At 39.2% G+C, this 24,053-nt stretch overlaps 1 protein-coding gene across 1 annotated transcript in view; it reads right to left on the minus strand.

Annotated features, from left to right (window-relative positions):
- The window catches only part of cacna1c (calcium channel, voltage-dependent, L type, alpha 1C subunit), a 173,184-nt gene that overhangs the window by 72,310 nt on the left and 76,821 nt on the right, over nucleotides 1-24,053 (minus strand). The gene's annotated exons all lie outside the window — the stretch shown is intronic.

A 24,053-nucleotide genomic window follows, 5' to 3' on the forward strand; every position in this document is an offset into this window, starting at 1 on the left:
CATGTATAAATTAATCAGGAAATATTCTAAATGCAGAAATACTCTCTGCCCTCCATCTCGGTCCCTGAGAGGAACATACATATTGTTTTTGATCTAATACTTTATTTAGCTCAGGCTATCAATGTTTCCTTGAATCTGAGTCCCAATTCTTCCTCTCCCGGTTCCCACTGTTTCCCATGGACGTACACACACAGAGGGCCAGAGGTTTGGGACTCAAGGCCGCCCAGGTCCCTCCATGCTCCAAGGCCCCTCCCTATGGGATCTGTCAGCTGAACCTAAGGCCTGAGGGACCACATGGGTCCAAGTTTACCAAAATAGCATCACAAGCTGATAGGGTCAGTAAATAATCTCCCCAAAAATATGATGCTTTCATAAAAGATTCTATATCAGGTGCAGGCATCTTTATGTCATAAGGGTATTATTAAGGCATATTTACCTGAGGAAATATTTTAAAGGAGTATACCAACCTCCTCATTATAGTCTATTTACCCGACTGAGACAAAGTAGAAATGGTGTGAAAGTTACACCATTAGGTACATTGTTGTCATTCAAATTGACAAAACAATATCACAATGGTAAAAAAAAAATGGCACAATGAATAAGCCTATTTTGTGCAAGTAAAAGAGAAATGCAGACCAATTTAACATTTTAGGTTCAATGACGAAGAAAATAAATAACATGGACATTACAAGGTTTTATTGTGCTTGTTTTTCCAGTATTCAATGCTTTTAATTATCCATTTCTTAATGCTTCATTTATTTGTTATTTCTCAATAAATTTAAATTTACAGTGAGGCCATTTTAAGAACAATAATAAAGGTTAATCATTCATAACTAATGAAGCCTTTATTTTAGGATGCTCAATATGTTACATGGCTGTCATTGAGATGTTCAACTCTGATGGCTCGTCTTTAACAGCTAGTGAAAAGGTGTTGTTGAAGCTCAAAGAACATGTCAGTGTTGGATTAGTTTGTGTGTACAATGGCTGCATTAAGATTTGATCTCATCAGGCTGATGTGAGTATAAAGTAGGAACAGCTAAACAAACAGCTTTCTCAGTATGTAGAGAGGCTGTGTCAAACTACAATCAGGTCACACACATACAAACATACACAGGGCCATGAGAGGCAGTCATGTAGCCACTGTTTTCACATGACAACTGTGGTTTTACTGTCAAATTGCTAAGTATGAAGCGTAGTTGTTTATTTGAGCTGGATTTCTAAAGCATTTCACTCTCAGCAGCTGTAATCACACCAACTCCTGGATATTGAGAAAAGAATCATGCTTTGATATAATGCTTTCAATGAGGTGATTATCATACAATCTGGGATTTGGGGGTGTTTTTTCCCACACTTCGAAATGTTCAAGAAGCTTGACAATGGAGGAAATGGTGTGAATAATAATGTGGATATCTTAATTTGCACATTTTGATAGACAGGCGACTTGAAATGCAGGTTGAGTTTGAGGCCAGGGATTCTGCACCGGAAAGCTGTCTTAAATTTGTTTTGTTTCCAACCTCCTCTCATTTCAATTCAAGTCCACCCAGTGCACTTTACTGGCACAGAAGTCTCCAGTTCAAAGATTTGGAGCGAGACACCTTGTCTTCTGATCTGTGTGTTTAAAAAAAAATTATATTCATCATAGGATCTGCAGACACTCCAACACACAGTGACACTAAGAGTCTTTGTGGAAGTAATTAATTTAACACACACACACACACACACACACACACACACACACACACACACACACACACACACACACACATCCCTATCAATTATCAATACACAGAAGCGCCCTTTAAAACACACACAGACACACAAAACCAGGCTGTGTATCTGCCGGTGACAGCCAGACAGTGCGACGCTCAGAAGAATAAAACAGAGAAAAACATCTGGTTGGAACAGCTCAGCCCGACGCACACACAAAGACACACAGATAGACTTCTCTGCCTCCTTTCCATCCGTTCATACTGACCCCATGAAGGGCAAAATCCATAAGGGGCACAACTAATCTTGTTAGTGACTGGAAAGAAATGAGACAGAAAAGATGAGAGACCGAGAGGGGAGAGGTGGATGGATGGATGAGAAGGAGAGAGAAAGAGATAGAGAAGGAGAGAGAGAAGGCTGAGAGACGGATAGAAAGGTGAGTGGGTGGGGGCAATAATTCAGTTAACTGTGATAGGTCAACCAAACCACCTATCCATCAAATAGACCAGATTATGGTATCGACATTCTTCCCTTCAGCAGACAATGTTTCCATTCACCATGACCTTCTCCATGCGTGTGTGTTTGTGAGTGTGTGTGCTTCAAGACAGGATTACCTATTAGGCGGTTTTGAATTAAAAAGCAACACAGACTCAGCGTTTATGTGTGTGTGTGTTTGTGTATGCATGTGTAAGAGTTTTAAACATAAACCCTGAACAAAGATTACCAATGGCTCAACTATGAAAACATAAAACAGAAGGAGCAAAGTCCTACATATTCCACATGTTTACCAAACACTGTTGAGCCAAAACACCAAGATGATGAAAACCCTGAGATCAAATTGTTCAATGCAATTGTTGCAAATCTGAACTCCTCCTAGCTTTGTAAACAGAAGCACTTTTTCCTGCTCAGACAGGAAATATTTCTGTACAACTACAAAGACTGCAACAGCCAACATCCGGTAATGATTTATTCAGAGGCAGCAACCACAGGGAGAGTAAGTACAAGGTCTGGAGACATTGTTAGTGTACATCCTATTAGCAAGCTAATGATGCAACTGTTGTGAAGGAGAAGGAAATATACACATTATATTATTATATATTATCTATATTAAGTTCTGCAAGATTTTAGAAATGAATTACTTCTAGCTCTCACAAAACATTTTTGTAATTCCTATCCGCAATAAAAGGCAAGGCAAGGCAAGTTTATTTATACAGCACCTTTCAGCAATTCAAAGTGCTTTACATAGGCACAAAAAGTATTTCAAACATTTCAAAAGATAAGAATAAAACAATAAACAAATTTTAAGAAGGCAACACAAGTTGAGGTAAATGTTGGGTGATGGTGGCGGCACCACTTGTGGTAATGACGGCGTGTGTGTCAGCATTTTATCCTGTTATATTGGTCGCACCAGTGCAAAGGACGCAGCACACTTTCTTAAATAAAAAATAGACCTAAAAGTGTGTCTTTTACACCAGATCTTACGGTAGGTTGCGAGCTTTAGTTGTGCATCGCAAACATTTATCTCGTACAATGTGAGACCACATTCCCCACAGTTTGACAATCATAGAGTGTATTCCCATTCAAAGGTGCCGACATTGATTTCAGGGAAAGCTAGGAGGTCTTTTCCATTCCTTCCTCTTCCCCTCTCCCAGTTATTGTTATTTCTCTCATTCTGTCTTTTTCTTCTCGTCCCTAACTTCCACGTCTTCACCTCCACTCATTCTTCCCCTCAACTCTCTCTTTCTTTCCTCTGTGGGTGCCAACCATGAGTTACCATAGAGACCAAGATGGGCTCCAATGTTACCATGGAAACTGTGTGCTGCAGCATTACACTCCCTCTGTTTCACTGTCTCTCTCCTCCTCCTCACACACATACAACTTGATGACACTGATCAGTATTGTACCAAGAATATTCACAGCACATAAGCCTAATTACTACTCTTCTGTCAGCATGCAGACTGCCTATTGTGTGTCTGTGTGTACAACGTCTATACCAAGGCACTGTCTCTGTGTGCGTGTTTATTACAGTGTGTGCAACTGCATGAGTAAAATTGTGAGTTTCTGTCTGTTCCAGTTATTCATGTCACATACTTAACACCAGTTGGTTATTTAACTGAGGCTTATGTGAAACTTAAGCATGTCATTGTGTAACAGTACACAGGCCATTGCTTAAAGAGAGTACAATGCAATAATAGTTCTGCATATTATAAGCCGTTTAGATATAACAATCTTACAGTTTCAGTGAGTGTTACAGGGGCTTCTTTATGTAATATATTCAGTCATTGCAAAAGGGTACACAACTCATCATACTGTAATTATGGTTTATGTTTTATTTTCCTGAAATGAGCTGTTTTTCAACAGAGCCTGAAATATGAGGTTAAGTTTTGGGTCAGTGTGCAAAATTGGTCTGCTGTTTTTTCTGTATTGTTGTAATTGCTACAGCTCAAAGAAGGATAAAGACGTGTAATCAAGACTGACATTCCTCAAAGGAAGAGCAGGGGCTTAATAATGTCATATTTACTTTTGATGTGAAATCAACAACAGTGAAAATTGTGGCTCATTAGTCACTGTCTCAGTAAGCGAACGCCTGTGAAGTATGGGAATTTCCACCCAACAAACTTTCCACCTTCTACTCTGTAAGAACATCAAGCTATCCGATTTTTTTTTTAAGTCATTCAAGAGAGAAGGAGTGGAGCAGAGAGCGGAGTCCTGAGGTTATAAGAGTGCACTTCCCTTTAGAATGGGGTGGGCACAAGGAATGGAGCAACACTTTATTTAAACACCTACTATTATGACTCTGTTCAAAAAGGTCCTTAAAGGCGTGTTTAACTTTGATAACACAGGTTGTACTGTAAAGGCTGAGATATTGTCACTCATCATTGACAGTTTCTCTTGGCTCTGTGAACAGAGATTCTCCACTCGCTCTCACGGCATGCTGAAACAAGTCTAAGAGAGTACATATAACATCAATAAACTAGGGGAAGCAGAAAAAAATACTCTTTTTTACCATTTTACCTGATGGAAGGAAAAGGTTCTGAAAAAAAACCCCTCAACTTTTATAGGAGCAGAGGGTTTTTTTCTGAGCTTGTGGTTTCCAGTAATATGTGAGATTGGGTGGGTATGAGCTGAGATTACTTCTAGAATAGTCGATAAATTGCTTGATTTTTTTTTCTCCAGCTTTCATATCCCCCACCTTTTCTCACTGCTACTCAGTTCACTTCATTCTCTCATTCTGCAGCAGTTCTAGTCTCAAGATGGTCTCAATTTCATTAGCTGGTATGTCAAGGGGTTAAATCATCAAGTGAAAAGAAACAATGTCTTCACACACCTGTAGATACACATTTAAGCCTTTAGCAGTGGTGGTTTCATACTGTACACCAAGAGAATACTCTGTTTTGTCCACCTTACCTCCAACAGACTCTTTTTAAATCATTATTATTCCAGTACGACAACTTCTTCTTCCACTGGCTTTTCCAGACTTTGAGTATACAAGAACGTTTTCTCACACACAACTCTAAATAATCCCAATTCTAAATTAGAAATAACATCAATAGTTTTTTGCTTCAGGCATTGACTTGTTTTTTTGACACACAACTTATGTGTCTAAATGTTAAAAGGAAACAAATTCGAACACATTGTAAACATGCTTTGAACATGCCAGCACCACACATCCAACATGAATCTCATGAACAGACTTAAGATCCAATCTGAGCGCCTCTGGACGAGGATTATGTTTGATCAAGGATTATACTGGTGTGTGCTTGAGCGTGGGCATGTGGGTTTGAAAGAGGAACAACCAGAGATTGTGTTATCGTCACCAGTAACCTTTGACACTTGACACAAAGATAGATGACCTTTAGCAATGAGGAGTCATACACACATACACACCAGAGCTTTCTGTGCACGCTTGATCCCAACAGTTCCACATGCTGCACATTTGCTGTGCTACAATTGATTAATAAGCCATTGATTTTTCCTGCTGTGCATGTGTGTAAAAGTGGCACATGAAGCTTTTTCATATTTTAGGATTATGACTTTGTTTTGTAAACCATGTTTTTGAATTTTCTACATTAATGGGGAATGCATGTAGGCCTTATTACATTTATTTATTTTCTGGGTTTTTTTCCCCTTCAGCCTTCTGACTGTAAAAGTTTACAGAAAGTGGAGGAACTCCTGTTTCCAGGCAACAGGCCCTGTAGCTCGCTGATGATGGAGAAAGAAATGAAGTTAGAAAAAAGTTGACATGAAGAAAGGTTAATGTTAGCTGGTTGTGTGTGTGCATGTGGCAAAAACAAGTTGACAGAACATCTGGCTAAACTTTTGAGTTTGTTGTGACCAATGTCATGAAAATGTTTCACGAGTTATTTTGCTTGGCTTTCATAAGATTTGAATAAAAGACAGTTAACGCCTTTTTTCTTCTATATGTAACTAACTGTGAAGTGCTGCAAATAGTTTGAGTTGTGTGTGAGGACCTAAACACAGAGATAAAGTAAAAGAGACAGCTTTACTGTTAAATGAAAGAATGTACAGCCCCACACAATGCTGACAATACAGATCAACAAATATCCCAGAAAAATGTCACATGCTAGCTGTGCTAACTCTCTAAACACACAGACACATGTCTCATGCTATCTCAATTTCTCTTTATCTCACGCAGAGAATGTCACAAACTATTTATTACTTCCTCTGTCAATGTCTTTCACTTTCACACACGGGAGCCTGTAATCTGTCCACCTCCAGGTTCAGCCTCTCTGAAAACAAACATCATCCTTGTTTAGATTCTCTTGGCAAACAGACAGTTACTGAGCTGCTGTCAAGCTTTTTTTTTTTTTTTTTAATTAATAATTCACACATCCACTTTATGTAGCTGCTTCTCCTTCTATAGGTTACAAGGTCTAAAGCCTATCCCAGCATGCACTGGAAAAATACCCTGGACAGCTAACCTCCAGTCCATCACTTCTGACACTGTTCTTGATTCTCTAGAACTTGTTTTAGTTTGTCTAGCACACAACTTAATCTGCTCATTTTACATCTGTCCCCCCTTTTTTTTCTCTTATCCATGCTCTCAATCACGCACACACCAGCAGGATGCAAAAGACGCTTGTTTAAGACAGTTACACTCTATGGTCAGGTGATCTGGGTATCTTAGTCCTGTATTAACAGAGCAGAGGGATTTGTAGAGAGAGTATGAAAAAGACATTGACATAAAAGAAGGAGAGAGAAAGAAATATAGTAATTGGTTTAAAAATAATAGAACACAGGAGAATCCATCATGTCATGTAGACACCCAGTGTGTTTGTGTAAAGGAGTGTGTGTCTGGTCTCTGAGGGGAAGGTAACTGGTACCCTTGAGAGAGGAGGAGGAGGAGAGAAAGAAAGCACGAGGGAACAGGAAGATAAAAGGAAAGATATTATAAAGTGTACAGAGAAGGAGAATGATGAAGCCAAGGTGAAAGAGCAGAAAAATGTCGCTTTCTTTCTCTGTCATCCCTCCAACCCGGCTTACACCCTCTCCTGTTTTTCAGAATCAAGTAAATGCCCATAGGTGTGCGTTTGTGTGTTGACTTATCACGACTTCTCCTCTTACCACGCAGGGAGACACATTCACACCCACAGATACACTGTGCCAGTCATGTGTCAGCATATACACAACACTTTCTCTCACAATTACACATGCGAGTCACACACACACACACACACACACACACACACACACACACAAGCAGGAGATACAGATGAAGACAAAGTGAGATGACACAAAAACACGCAGATCTGTGTAGAGCATCAAGATCAGAGTAGCTGCTCGCTTAACTGACAGGACAAGATAGATTACTATACTCTTTAAGTCATCGCATGACTCACGGTGTGTGTTTGATTGTGTGTTAGTCATCTAATACGCCTCTTGGGCTGATCGCAAGTTGTGAGGAAGAGACAGAGAGCGTGAAGGGTGGTAGAAAAATGACAAGAAAACACAGTACAATATTAAAGTAGTATATCAAAAATAACAGAATTATTCAGCAGTTCACAATTGTCTTCCCATTTGAGCTTTTTCTGAAACCTGTTGATGTTTCATCACATTGTTAGCTGTTGTATAGTCAGCTAAGGGAATGAGATTATACCCCAGAATGACAGCGGGTTTTGCATGATGCTGTATTAAGTTCGCCTTCCTGACTGGCTGAAGAAAGATGAAAGATCAAAGTTGAAGTCAAGATCAAATTTTAGTCTAAGTTGGTAGATGACCTGACCTTTTTTTTTTCCACTTGTGCACCAACGTTCAAGCTAAACGAGGCTTCTACACATGATAGATGGTTACAGATGCAGGAGATCACATAAATACTGCAACTTGAGAGCAACCTCAAGGACAAACAAACACACAATATATTAAAGCGACTGATAATCAAACGTAAGCGGAGCACACATTTACATCGTAATCAATCCTCTTTTTGAACCAGTGGTGTTAGCAGCAGCAGTATCAGAACACACAAACACACACGTGCAAGCGTACACGCGGACACACACTCACAAGCACACACACAAACAGGCACACACATGCAAGGTGGGATATGTGCTGCGTGTGAGAGGGGACCTGACTGTGCCTTCTAGCCCTTCACCTACTGAGATCAAACACCATGTGAGTGTGTATGTACCCGTATTGTTGACATAGTTTCTCCTCAGATATGAAGGTCGGTGGGCCAAAAGCCATGAAGGTGTTGGAAGTCTTATTTTATGGAGCTAAGAGGTATATGTTCTAAGTTTAAGGGGACAGATACGATGTTTGAAATCAAAGAATAATTGAATTCGGAAGCTGGAATACACCTGATGTTTACACATTAAACAAACCACACATGTGTCATTGGATCTTATGTGACTCTTTCATTATAGCCCGAATACAAAAACTCGTTTTCAGCTCCAAAGCAGAATCTGATAGTAGCTCTGGCATGGATAAACTCTTATGGATAAAGAGCTCTGATGTTCACTAGAATCACAGGAAAATATTGATCAACAACTCCTTAAACATAATTACTACTATGTCCTGCTGTTTTTCAATATCCAAAATTTGTACAGAACAAGTTCTTCCTAAAAGAAAAATACAAAAAAAAAAACCTAAGCCCGCTCCCTCTCTGTCTCTCTGTGCTGAATTGGTTGTATTGCTCCTATCAGAACCAAACACACCACTCTATCTCCCCGCAGAGCGCTGGAAAAGCCCCGTCTATGAATGACTGTGCGTGTTTGCGCGTGTGTAGAGAATTGCTCTATCATTCCTCCCCTGGTTAATGTCCATTGGAGCGAGACCAGAGCACAACACAGTGAAAACGGAGAAACGGAGATACAATAGGAAAACACTGATATATTTGATTGTGTGTGTGTTTGTGCTCGTGGGTCAAACAAAAATTAAAAGTCCAATTGAAGTTGTCCATAGATTTAGGTGCACACTTACTGAAATGCCCATTGTTTCTAAAATTAAGGTTCATCACGTGTTTTTAGAAGGTTTCCTTTATAAACTTTAGCACACGTCATTCAAACTATGTCTGTGATGTGCCCTGTTTCTTTTTACTTTACTATAATTATGTATCTTTATTTTGTCTTTAATTCCATGAACAAATAATTTAAATAACTTAAAAATGTATTCACAATTCTTATTTGAATTAACATTAGTGATGCATACTGTAAGTAAAATAGCATATCATGTATCATCAAAGTGGAGATCAACCTTCACTTTGAAACTTGAAAGCTTAAAGTAACATTGATTTGTTTGTCATAACATCAGTTTAAAAAATAAACAAGGCAAAAGTATTGGCAAAAAGTAACCTGTCTTTACGCAGATGTTGTCATTTGTACATTTGATAAAGTTGATCATGTATTTTGTGTTGTGGCCACCAGTTAACCAAACCACTAACCAAAGAGGTAAACATCAGGCACCCTCGGTGCTAAATGCAACACTGTGTTCAACTTGTTATCACTGACTTAGTCTGCCAGCTGTTTTGGTTCTTTTAATGAACTTCTTTTGGTTTTATAATGACATCATAGGGTGTCCTGGCTTGTCAAATTGCAGATCAGCTATTAAAGTTATCCTGAAGAACTTCATGAACATAAAAATAGCATGAAAAGAAGGGAACTATGGCAACTAGAGATATATTTTTCCTCTGTAAGAATTAATCGTCTCTGTCTTTGAGCAGTCGGACTGCATAGCTGTAACAAATGAACTATGGGAAATGTAGGACTTTAAGAGATGTTAGATTTTGAATTAAAACACCAGAATGTTACCCCCTGACCTCCTGAATCACTATGATTAATGATTAAATGTCTTGTGTGGCTCTCCTTCTGGTGCCATAGCAATGCCACCATGACACCCATTTAAGATAAGCTCTAAACACCCACTCTCCTCCTGTTACCATAGAAGCACTGTTGAAGAGCGACCCAAAAGCTATAAAAAGACAAACTTTTTAGAAACAGAAAAGTAATAAAGATTAGGAGGAGGGGAGGAGGGGAGGAAAGGTTACCAACTCTTTTTTGTTGGTATTTCACATATTTGACTAAAGCATGTTTTAGCTGACTGGTCAAAAGAGAAAGAGCAGGAAAGGAGAGATAGAAGGAAAGAGCTGAGGACTATTAAAAGGGCTAACAGGGTTATTAATCAGGACAGATGACAATGGAATTCTTGTCTCTTTTTTCCTTCACTGTTGAAAACTCAGCGGATCTGTCCTCACCTCGTCTCCCTTCAACCGGTATTCTGTTTCTCTCTTTTACAATTTTCTCTCTGACTCGGTGAAACTTGACCTCCACTGCTTTCTTTATCAAACCGATGTGATGTAGTACATTAGGACTATTGATTTAACTGTTGATGATTTTTTTAAGCAATGCACTGGCAAATACAATTCTCAACTGCATTTTTAGTAACTGTACAGGATAAAGTATGATATGTTAATCTCAATATCTGAGATCATTTGTTAATCCAGTCGGTGAAAAGACTCAAACAACTTGTTGGGTGTACAACATGTCAATTGTTGGTTTTGCCTTTAATCTATCACTTGTTCCCGAGCTCAAACTGACACGCTCGAAATCAAAGAATAAATACAAATCATCTTTTCTTGATATAATTCTTAAACTTCTAAGGACATGGCATCTATTTCCCTAAATCTCTAAATAACACAATGAAAACAACGAATATTCATTAATGGAGAGGCTTGAGTAAAATCCAACAGGAGGGAGAGCTTTGTGAACCTGCACAGCGTCACACGGGATCAGGGCACTGAAGTCTCACACGCTGTCAGCTGATCAGTATCAACTGACTCACTTTATATAATATGACAAATTTTCTCTCTCACTCTCCTCTGATCATTCATGCCGCTCCTGCTGCTGGGACTGGTTCTGCTGATTTATTCCTCCAGCACCCCGGCATCATCCTGTTATGATTTCTTACTAAACATAGCTTGTGATAGCGTCTGTCCTGCCTCCTCTAAAATGTGCACTCCACATCTCAGTGATACTGTATGAGTCTGCTGGGTTCCTGTCTGTATACACCACAGGGGTTTATGACTGTGTCCCCTGCAGAATTTATTGCATGCTGCTTGGTTGAATTTGGGCTGCATCCTCAAGGCTAAAGCCTCTTATACTTCTTCCTTCTAATCCTGAACAACTTCTTCTGTCCTCTGTGCTGTTTAAAAAACAGCAATCATTCCTTGCCTCCTTCCTCCTGGAACCGAACAAATGTGAATAACAGTAAGTTTACCATACCTCTGCAACCAACAGGAACAATATGTCCTGTCTTGAGCTGTGTGTATGTGCTGTATGTATTTATCAGATCAAAGGCGACACACACACCACCCACACTCTCCCTTTCAGCTCAGCAGGGAACATAATGATGTGGCCTGTGGCCCTGTTACATACTGTATGGACATGGTCATCATTAACTACATGAAAGACACACATCTCACACCGCAGAGACATACAGAGAAAATACAACTCCCACATTCACCAGTCAACCCAGCATAATTAGGGGATACCTTGTATGTGTATATGTCTGTCCTTGTGGAAGCAAGCATACATACTATGTGGCGATGCTGTAGAAGGACTAAATATGGTGTGACAAAAAGATAAAAAAGAAGACAGTAAACTGGAGAAAAGGGAGAAATAGTGATGAACTGGAAATTAAAAAAAAAAAGGACTAAACAATCACAAAGAAAGAAACTCCAAAAAAGGATGGAAAGATATTGAGACCATAAATTAAAAAAAAAAAAAAAACTGGCGCTTCACAGAACATTTATGGCCAAACAGCCGAAACAGTAAAACCAGCAAAAAGATTTGGTACTTTGTCATCCTGATGGGATCAGTATGATGCAGCTCTGGTGGGATTTTTTTTGACTGGGTAGTGGTTTAGTGCAGAGTTTGATGCTGACTTGGGTCTTTAAAAAAAAACCTTTGGCTGGTCTGTGCTTTTACTGATTCAGCTCGCACAGTGAGTGTGTGTAAGTGTGTGTGTAAGTGAATGTTCGAGTATTTGAGTTTGTGTGTGCACATGTGTGTGTGCCTGAGCTCTACATTTTATTCTAACGTGTCAATGCATGCTTGGAAGAATTCCAACCTCTTGCTATGTGTTTTTGGGTATAAAACAACATAATAATGCAGTGCTTATGTTTGCATTGTATAACTGTGTGTGTGTGTGTGTGTGTGTGTGTGTGTGTGTGTGCGTGTGTGTGTGTGTGTGTGTGCGTGTTCTTGTGCTTACCATTTTCAAACCACATTCATCACTTTTACTCTCAATCAAAACAATAACAAAAGATGACGTCAAGGCTTGCGGGGAATCATGGGAGTGATTCTCTGTGCTGATGTGACTGAAACTTTAATTGAAATGATGACATGTTCACATTCAAAATGTGCAGTCTTTAAGTGCCCAAAAACAAATGAAAAAGAGAAAAAAATAAAGCACAAAACAAACTTTGTTAAACAACGTGAATATAGAGAAAATGTAATAGCTTTTCAACGAACACCGCTCTGGTGTGGATCATATTATTGTTAGTTGCCTTAACTTAATTACATGTGTCTGAAGTGATCAAATCAGTTTTCTAAATCAATTCCTGGAACATTTAACCTATTTTGTGATACATTATAGGCAGTGAGGGATAACCCAGGGTGAGTTAACAATCAAGCAAAAATGTAACAGTGTAGAAATAACAAATAAAAAAAAAGTGCCAAGAATGAGACACATTAAAGAAAAAGAGGAAGAAAGCAAATTCAGCATCAATATACTTATGTAAAAAAATTATATTCTGTTACGTATGAATAGAGATTCAATTCATTTATATTATGTGGATGTAAAAAAGCAGCCAAAGTTGATAACTGCGCACGCATCTGCATTTCATTCTTCAATTGACGAGCAAAATGCTAACACAGGCTCACATGAAGTGATCACATCTTTTAATGTTTGCTGCAGTTAACTTTGATGTGAAACATGATGCTTCAAACAGCCCAGCAGACTAAATGAAGTAAGAAACCGTCGCTTAGGGAGATATAAAAACACATGGAGAGAAATGAGGAAGAGGGGAGAGATGGAGGGAGCGATGGGTAATAAAATTAGTCTAGTTTCTCATGAGCTCCTCTTCTGTCTTTTTACCCTTGCTGTCTCTTACTACACACAGTGTCCTTACAGTAAGTGTGTGTGTATAGTCATATAAGTGTGTGTGAGATGAGGCATGAATGATAATGGATATTGGACTGTCACACACATACACAAGCACACAGGCAGGGACACACTGTTCAGCCAAACAGCAGTATATCACATAGAGAGTCTGGACACAAGGACACACTCTACCTTCCTCCCTTTCCTCCCTCGCCCCTCCCCTCCCCTCCTTGTATGTTGTTTCACTCTTGTCCACACACTATGACACACATACTTTTTATTTGGATTAAAAGTCTTGATTTCAACTTTCTTGCAAACTTTTTCTGTTTGTAATGCCTTTGGAATGCTGTTGTACATCACAGATATATCTGTGTGTGTGTCTGTGTGTCTGTGTGTCTGTGTGTAAGAGTTGGCCTCTAATTAGCCTTCCACCCAGTGTTGTGATGTGACCCCATGCTGAGTCTGGCATGTGGACCAGCGCTTGCTGTCCGTTCCTCCATCATTATCACACTTTGTTTCCTCTGCTTAACTTTTCTTGTCTTTTTTTCTTGCTGCCTGAGCAGAAGAAGGACGGTTCCTTCAGCGTAGATGTTATTTATTTCCAAACAAGCAATTGTAATAAATGTGTGATTTATTTTAGCCGCTTTGTTCTTGTCTTCTCAATCAGGCTTTAGGCGTAAAACCAGAAAGATTACATGACTTCAGTTGCCAATAAAAAAAAAAGTAACTACAGATGTGCTATTTTGAGTATCATTTTGTTACCGGAATCACTTTTATAAAATGCTAATCTGATAATCATCATTATATATTTTTAAGGTTTAACTGCAATTGCATTACTGTTTTAATCTTGTTATGTTTGATGTTTGTCTAAACCTAACAAAACTGCATGTTAGCCTGCTTCCTGATTGACTCTATAGCTGGTGCTTATCACCATGGCAACCTCATCCTCTTTCCTCTACTGGAAGCACAGCTGTAGGGTAAAATATCTTAATGATGAAATGAAAGGGTGACATCACAAAGTTGACCAGGCACAGAGATGTGCCTCCACCACGCGAGAAGACAAATTATCCTCATTTGAACGCAATGATATACAGATTTACTGCAAAAATCACGCACGCAAACTTGTTGCTATGGACGCACGTCAACACACTCATAAATAGAAACAGGGTACAGCTCTATAAAATGCACAAACACAAACATATTCTTCAGTGTCTGTCCCTGTGTGAGGACAGCAAATGACAGCAAAGGGTATCAGTATAAACAGGAAAGTAAGACGATATTACATCATGACTTGCAGAAGCAATGTGCCTCTCTCTAGATATTCAGATAAGCTCCTGACATAAAAATAAATCTCAAATGAGCATCAGTATTTCTACAAATACTTCATTTTATCAAAGAATAAGCACAAAATAGTCATACGCAATCAAATAAGGCTTTTCCATCAGGTCAATATCAATCTCCTGTCATCTCTTTTTTTTTTGGTATGTCGTGCCATAATTTTTATTTTACATAACTCTATACGATTCTGATGACTCCACATCTGCATCAATACATTTCACCTATATAAACACCCCCTCCTCCTTGCCCTCCAGAGCATGCCTATTAGTTCTGCTTGCTTGGTGTGTGATGGAGCCTGTCCCCTCCGGACCCCTAGAGACCCTACTGGAGCCGCCATGGAACCTCTGATTCATCCATCTTCCAGCAGATGGCAGGAAACTGACCCTAGAGGCAATGTCCATGCTTACTCCCCAGAGCCACTATGGCTGCAAGGGTGGAAGAGGAGGAATAGTGGCAGATGACAGGTGGGATATTTTAGAGATAAAAAAAGGGGAGAAGAGTTTTTCTGAGAGGTGGAGGGTGGACAAGAAGGTACTTGTGAAACTGTATAAGAAGGGAGGTTTGTTAATGGGAGTGTGTGAGTAGTCCTTATTCTCAGATACAATAACAGAGAGCACCTTTATCAGCAAAAATGCTCTTTTTACCGTACCACAAAACCCCCCAGGAGTGCTCTGTTATCTCGTGGCCATCTCTGGTCTTTGTGGCAGGAAAAGAAGCAACCATGGCGCTAAATGGAGATTTCATGGTACAAAGCTGATAAACTAAAAGCACAGTTAAGGGCACCAGGGTTAATAAGCATTCAGCAAACAGATTTAAATGGGCTGCACGTAATCCCCCAACATAAGCACACGAAAGACACACCAGGCAATACGCGGCCAGGTACCAAAACACATCCCCAGTCTCTCTTCCGAAACAGTTTAAACATCAATAAAAGCGAGATTTTTACGACTTTTTAGAAGACGGCAGAACAACGATCAATGAGAAGCAGAGCAGGTATGGGACAGTCCAATAATAGATAATGGACAGTGTTGTTCTCTTAGCCATTTTGAAAAGAAATAAATCAGAAGTTAGCCTTAAACATTACATTTACAGCAATGAGACGGTATGATGTAACAATTAAATTTCATTTAAAAAAAAAAAAAAAAAATAAGTCAGAATTCAAAACTTTTTATGATTAGTCATTTGTGTGGAATTCGGTATAATTTATTCAGTTATGGCTTGAAATGTATTGAAAGATGACGGTCAGCTTGACCTTGGATTTTCTTTACAAGAATACCATGAGGTCATAGTTTGACGTACCTTCTGACCACTTAAATCTATCAGTTCAGGCTTGAATCCAAGGGGACACTTATGCCATGAGTAATAAAACTCCCCCAGGCATTCACAAGATTGTGATAGACAGATGAATGGATGGATGGACAACCTGAAAACATAATGCCTCAGGCCACAGCTGTCACTGACACAGGGCATACAGAGCTTGTAACTGAGATTGCATGCTAAGCAGACACATTGTGTGTAACAACCCCAGTAGTCGGGTTGCTGCACACTCACCCTCATAAGCTGCCCAGTGTAACCCCAGTCCTCTACTGCTGGCCTTGGAGCAGCTCGACTGAAGCAGCAGAGGTTAAGTGCCTTGCTCAAGGGCCACTTGACCACTTATAGAGCCACAAGAGAGCGTTGCACATTCATTTCCCCATTTGCTTTACTGGACACTTAATCCAGTCTGCTTCTTTAACACTGAGGCTGCCTAGCGGAGGTACTGTACATTTTGTGTCCTTTAGACGTAATCTTCAAAAACAAGTATGTTTTGTATGAGCTTTGACAATGTTGAACATGTAACATACACACACTGTTCATTTAGCAGATGTGTGTGTCTGTGCTCTGGCTGCTCCTGCAGTGTCTATACATCATATCGCATCCTATTGTATCGTATCCTATCGTGAGTTGAGTATATTGTTACATCCCACTGACATAAATTTACAGTGCCTACTGTACTGTTCACATAATTGTAATGAACACAAAAACACATGCACATTTTTTCTCTGTATGCCACCTCAATACTAAGCTGTTTGCGACTGCATTGATGAGTCATTTGTAACACACACAAACACACACATGCTGAAGATCATTATGTCTTCTACTCCCTGATGTAAACATGTGAGTGTGACTCACAGACGCATTCATGCACAGACATATACACACACAGCATGCATACCAATTCTACCAAAAGAAAAGTGCACAAGTATAAAGACACACACATAAGTGAGCAATATTGCTGGGAACTGTTTCAGACTAGCGACGTTGACAACAATGGGTAGAAAGTCCTGTGGGGAAGCTTTTCCCCTCTCTCCCTCTGTGGGTAGGGACACACAGTACTGGGCCGTTGTTCAAGGCTTAAAAGGATTAACTGCATGATCTTGCCCATTTAAAAAAAATATATATTTATACTTTTTGTGGGTTTTGGCACATTGTAGCCGGAATTAGCTTTGGAGACTCCATTATAACTGGGAATATCTCCTGTCAGTTTATAGACTCGGTGAATGGTGTAGCACTCTTCTAGTCTTAAGACTACTCTAAGGGTTTGTTACACAGCACGCCACTGATGGCGTAGGTGGCTATGTAAAGTGTCACACACCGCTGGCGCAGCAGCAGGTGCAATTTCGACACTTCAACCTTTTGGATGCAGGAGCTAGGATCGAACCCCTGACCTTTGTTGAGATATGACCGACTCTACCACTGATCCACAGCCGTCCAATACTTGACAAACAATTCAAATCCCATGCACATGCTTTTGATGTGATATTTTAGACAAGTTTCCGTTTTGGTAATGCTATTTCCTGGTCAAGCATAAAGGCAGAGAAAATATGAGATGCGTGATAACATTGTTCAATATTGCAAAAATGATATGAAGTGCAATAAATTGTCAAATATGAAATGTTGCTAAACCTTATATTTTCCATGTTAATCTCCCACCTTTGTTTTACAAAATATCTGTACTTTCAACCTGTCCCTCCTGAATCTTAAATCCAAGTGAGAACGCCTTTCTTCTTTATTTAAAATGATTTATCTTATTTATTGCAATAAATTCATACTTCTGTGATAAGTTGATAGTGAATGCTAACGCTGAAATCGAGATTTCTTGTTCAGCTCTACGACCATGCACAAGGGGAGTTTTAATTTCTACTAGATATTATTGCAAAATTTCCACATCAGAAGATTGGAGACTGTTACAGTAGAGTATCACTACAAATGAGTTTGGCACAAGATGGGATACATGTTGATACTTCTGGGCATGTAGTGTCTGATTAAGTATTGACAGTGTCCAATATTTAGGATATCTCCTGTGTGAATGGTTTAATTGCAGCTCATCTAGGGGTCTATGTTCTGTGCAGCTTCTTACACCGAAACACACCTCAAGAACATGTTGCTTGTTTAAAGTCAAGTAATGGCACTGAGCTTATTTTTGCTCATTTTAAGAAGTATCCTTTTAGAAGGTTGACTTTGCCTTTGAAAACCAGCACTTGTTATTTATGAGTCTCCTGTGGATTTTCAGGGCTTGGTTTCAGTGAAGCAAGCAGTAGCAAGATGTCTCTGCCTGGTTTTATTCCACATTTTGTCCACTCTAAGTCATTTTTTTCCCCTCACTGTGTTCTCCTTTTAGTCTCTGTCTCTCTGTTTCACATCTTGAAGCTATCAGTATCTTGGCAGTGAGACAATGAGAGAGGCAACACAGCACTGAAGAGAACATACTCACAACTCCACTGCTGTGTCCAACACACACACACACGCACGCACACGCACACACACACACACACACACACACACACACACACACACACACACACACACATACACACAAATGCACTGACACACGTGCCTGTAACTCCATTGTGTTAACTAGCTGGCTTAAAGCCATCTTCAGGGTTTCCAAGGCAACAAGTTTATACATTTTTTTTAAACTGTGGTACATCGTGTGCGTTCATGTTTAAATGTTGTTTATATATATTCTTGATTACACTATTGAAACGTGAAGATTCAACAGACAATAACATGAACATTGTGATCGAATGACTTTTTGTGTTGGGATTTTATTTCTGTTGGAACATCTCGGTGGCCCTGCACCTCCCACGGTTCACTTCAAAGTCAGTCTCTGCCCCCAGTTTGACGTCTTTATCCTTTGATTTTGAAACATTTTTGTTTCATCATTTAACCTTTATTTCACCACACACTCCCTTGGTGTTAAAATCATTTCAATTTTCATCAGAAAAGATAACACACCGTTGTAAAGTAACACAAATAATAAGGTAAATCATTTTTCAAAAGACGACGCGTTTAAAAAAAAAAAGAAAAAAAAGATGAGACAAACTAAATCCAGATTAGGATTTGCAGTCGTACCCTTCAGTAACAGTTGAGCTTTAACTTCTCCCTGGGAGTTAAAATCCTTGTGCTGTGTTTTGAAGGTTACAGTGGTAATTGCAAAATAGGAGATTGTTGCTTCTAAAGTTTGTGTAAACCCTGGGTTGCCCTCTTGTTTAAGCAGCCAACAGCAGTGACGTGTTCACAGCTGTTTGAGAGTGATAGGAGATTTATGCAAGGAGTTTACCCAGTAGTGTAAATACAGTTAGACCAATACTTCTGTCTCCTCAGGCTTTATGACTTTCAGTTTTTCATTTTGATGCATTTTTTAGGTGTAGTAAAGTCGGAGGTTAAAGGTGGCAGTTTTAACCTGGGAATTGATGAAACTCCCCTGATGATACAAAAAACAATATTTTTTTTGCATACTCTGTACCAACCAGAGCCCCTATATGTACATTTTAGTGTTTTTTTTTCTGCTGTGTTAAAAAGCAAATATTCAAATGTGTGAGTTAGAGTGTGTATCCTAATTGAGCTCTCTCTTTCTCTTGAAGTTGTAAATAATTCAATACAATTGGGGCTGAACCAGGGAGAGCTACACAACAAAAAACAGGTTTCAAACCTTTGTTTTTTTTCTATGCTATTCCTCTCTTCTCTCGGTCAAGTTCACACACACACGTATACACAGACAGAATAAAACTTGATTTATCAGGTCTACGGCTGTGACACAAATGCTGCAGGCTATTATGCTGAATACGCAGTGAAATGCAAACACTTCACAATGTGTATAGTGTACTCTACAGGGATTATGCTGGTAGAAAGACACACCAGCACACACGCGTACAGAAAAGGATTACACTAAAGATGCACGTGATGTCAAAAACTGCATAAATAGTTTTTTTTGCAGATTTTCTTTCCCTGGAGGAACAACAGCAGAGGAAGCAGACATAGAAGGTGGAATTATTTGGGATTGCGCTCCATCAGCCTCTAGAAATTTACTAGAAAATGATGTGCGTGTAGGTGTGTATGTATGTGTGTGTGTGTGTGTGTGTGTGTGCATGTGTGTGTGTGTCCAGTCCTGCCCTACCCAGCTGTCGTCCTCCTGATATCATTTGCATCTACAAGCTACAAGAAAACCATGTGTTCGCACTCTAAGCAAGGACTGTCATCATTGTTTAAATAGTTTTTCTCCCTTTCACCTCACTTGGAAGAGAGAAAAAAAGAGAATAAGGAAGAGAAAATGTTGAGAAAAGACAGCAAGAGGGGAGAGAATGATGAAAGAGAGAGGGAAAAGCGTCACTAATGTTTCCTGCTAAAATATTCAGACTTCTGCCGCATGATGCGTCACCCTGTCCCACAGATACACGTACAGTAACACACTCACACATATACACACAGAGCAAGAGGCGTCGGTAGCCCCTCTACCCAGAGTCCCCCTCAGAGGAGCATGCAGGAGCTGGCATCATTATTTGGCTGTGCTGAACTTCCTGTTCACACACTTTTCTGACTCTTGATTGGTTCAGAATTTAGGGACGGTGGACCAGTCATTTCTGTATCAGAACACAACAAAGTGGCAAACAAATTCATATAAGGAACAAAAACTTGTGGAAAAGACTGTGTGGAAACTTTACGGAAATTACGGTAAGTCACCGTGCCATCTCCCTGTCGTCACAGGTTGTGTCCAAAATCACACACATAATCCCTACTCACTTTTTCGGGAGTTATATTTAGTGGACTATATGGTGCACTCATTCAGAATACTCGCTCACTTGCTGGCCGCCTTCAGTGATATCAGTGATATCTGTCGCACAACTAAAAGGTGCAGTGTAATTCCAGTAGAGGATCAATATATAACGGTACATAACGACATACATTTCGGTGATAACAAATAATATACTGAGTGTGTTTTCACAAAACAGTTAAAAAATAATAAATGTATATTAAATAGTGAACTTTTAATAAATAATTTAACATGTTTTTGCAAACTCTTTTATTTGTGCTTACAGACTCTTGTGCCTGTTATCATCATCAGTAAAAACTAACCTTAATATATGCTGAAAAGTCCTTTACTCTTTAATAAAACAGCTGCTAAATTTCAGTAAAAGTGCCCACAAATATGAAATTTTTGGCGTTTATCTGTTCAGTGTTCTTGCTGGTTATTTATCTAATCAGTCTGAGAGCAGTCAAATGCCACTCTGCAATGCAATGCATGATGGTACATATTGCTTGGATAGTGATCATATCGGTTGTACACTACTTTATACAATGCATTGTAGGATACAATGAGTGGACTACATACCGTAAGATATGACAATACTCACTCAGAATTCAGACCATAAAGTGCATTATATAGAAGCGTGTGATTTCCAACCCAGCCACAGTGATGGAAGAGAACGACAGCACTGCATCTTTGAATTGCTACAGCTCAGTTGACGATTCAAAAGTAATACCACCTTGTGACTTTTTTAGGAAAACTTGCTTGCACGTTTACTACTTCCTAACTTCCACCCTTCATTCTTCCTTCGAGCTCGCTCTACAAAAGATACAGCATATAAAACATCTGAAGCTTATAGTCAGCTGAGAGAATGGGGAAGGTGAAGAGGAGGAAGGGAAAAGAAAAAACTACAATCAGAACTAAATCAGTCACCACTTGACGGATATTTCAACATGACTTTTTGTGGGCTGTGCTGCACTCTTACAAATGAAAAATGAACAAAGCTCTTCTGCATCCATGCAGTATACGATACAGTAGTTCATAACTAATGGTCATGGTTGCATTATGATGCGATTTACTTAAAAGTTTGCATCAAAAAGTAATGATCACTCAAACTGTTACAATTTGTCTGCATGCCAGAACAATGACAGGTACACAAAAAGACTATCTTTCACTCCCTCTTACATCTGTGTGTTTCTTTTGTTTAACACTGCTCAATAAAAACAACTGCTTCTTTAACATTACTATTCCTGTACACACTCACACAACAACAACACAAACACACACACACACAAAACACACAAACAGAGTTTCCGGTATCCAGAATTCAGATTGGGTTCTGCAGTACTCCCAGGGATACTGTGATGGCAGTTAAATGCTGTGGTACAGTATTGATTTGTTTTTGTTTTTGCATTTGCTGCTACTCTCCCTCTCTTTCTTTCTCTCAAACACACACACAGACACACAGACACACACACACACACACACACACACACACACACACACACACACACACAACAAACAAACAAAGTACAAGTAAAGAATCATAGACACAATCAAAATGCAGTTGTGTAAGATTGTAAAATATGTCATGACGAATGATTTTATCATTTTAAATGTTTGGATAAATTATAAAGATCAAGAAAAATTGTGTCCGGGTTATTAAGACCGAGACATTCAGTGAAATTCAATCACATTCATCTGATCTTAAGAGCTTCCTGAATAACTTTCTCTCTACTTGATTTTACGTTTGGCTTATTGACTTAATCTCTATGTTTCAATTCATTCCTCCTCAAGCACATACTTTTCATCACTCCTCAAAGAATCTAGAGACATTTTTAAACCATAAAAATTCTCAAAATCCTTTGCTGTAAACATACATAAACATGCGCGCACACACACACACACAGTCCACTGCAGCTGTGACAGTGTCCCTCCAGAGACAGAGTGTGTCCAATCCTCTTCTTCTATCTAGGTCAGCCTTATACAAAAGTCTGAACACCTCTCCCCTTCTTTCTCTCCATCACTTCTCCTCTTGTTCCTCCCTCTCCTGTCCCAACATCTGTCTAAATTCTTGACTCAAATTGGTGTCTTTCTTTCTTTCTTTTCTTTTCCCCATTTACACTCTGAAATGGTTTGTGTTTGTGTGTGAAAAGACTGAAAAACCTGACCTATAGTTTGAAAAGAGTCCATTTATCCCAGTGCCAGGGGATAAGGTTACATTCTTAGGAAAGGAAAATTACCTCATGTAAAAATGTGGCAGCAATATTTTCTGATATTCATCTTCTGCAGAGCTGTAAATCACATTTAGAGGGGTTTTCTAAGGCCAACTGAAGAGTTCCTGGAAATTGTAAGTATGTTGACTGAAGGATAATCTGCACAGTGCTGAACTAAAATCTATGTTATTCCAAAATGTAATGATTACCATTTGGAAAAAAAAAACACACCGTTGCTGTAGGAAAAAATATAGATACATGTCGATAAAAATGAACTGCATTGGGGTTTTTTTGTTGACTGATGGGTCATCTTTAAACCATGGCTTACAAAGTTCCACTGGGGTCCTCTCTACTTTAGATTAAATGCACACATTTTAGTTACTTTGATCAGTATTGAAATCTGTTATTTTAACATTGATACATGTTTTAATACTTAAAATAAATACACAGCAGAATGTCATCCTCAGCTGACAGAAGTTCTTAATGGTTGAGAAATGACAGAAGGAATCTTTTTTTGTCGGAGAGGAAGTTGCAGTCCAACATTTACATAGCAAAACATGACAATAGGGTTGCCTGTTGGACTAGTGTTTTATGCCCTGTGAGCAGAATAGGGAGACGTTAAAGGCAGTGACAGTAGATAGGAGCCGAAAGAACAACTGGTCCCACACACAGTCACTATTCACACAGGTCAGTGCACACACAGCAGGCTCAGCAGCATCCGTAAAAACAAACAGTCACACAAGCAAACACACAAACTTGAAAGCATCCTTGAAATATGCGTGAAGTCTTCAAAGAGGAGCTTCTTGACTGCTGCATCGGTGCAGTACAAAAGTGTACTGTGAGTGAATGGCTTGTACTTTTTGTATGTGTGGACTTTTATGATCAACATGCTTCACTTTAAACTCTAAAGATGTACACTGCTTATACAGTATTCATGTTATTAATGTGTAATGTGTGTGTGTTAGTGTTATTGGGAGGTTTTTGTTGGATTAAACCACTCCCTGCAAGACACATTCATTATATTCACTTGCCAACCTCAGACTTAGATATCATTTACTGTACATTATTAATATCTTTAGTTATCATATCATTCATATGAAAACTGTTAC

Source organism: Labrus mixtus, chromosome 22 (assembly GCF_963584025.1).
Source record: "Labrus mixtus chromosome 22, fLabMix1.1, whole genome shotgun sequence".
Lineage (NCBI taxonomy): Eukaryota > Metazoa > Chordata > Actinopteri > Labriformes > Labridae > Labrus > Labrus mixtus.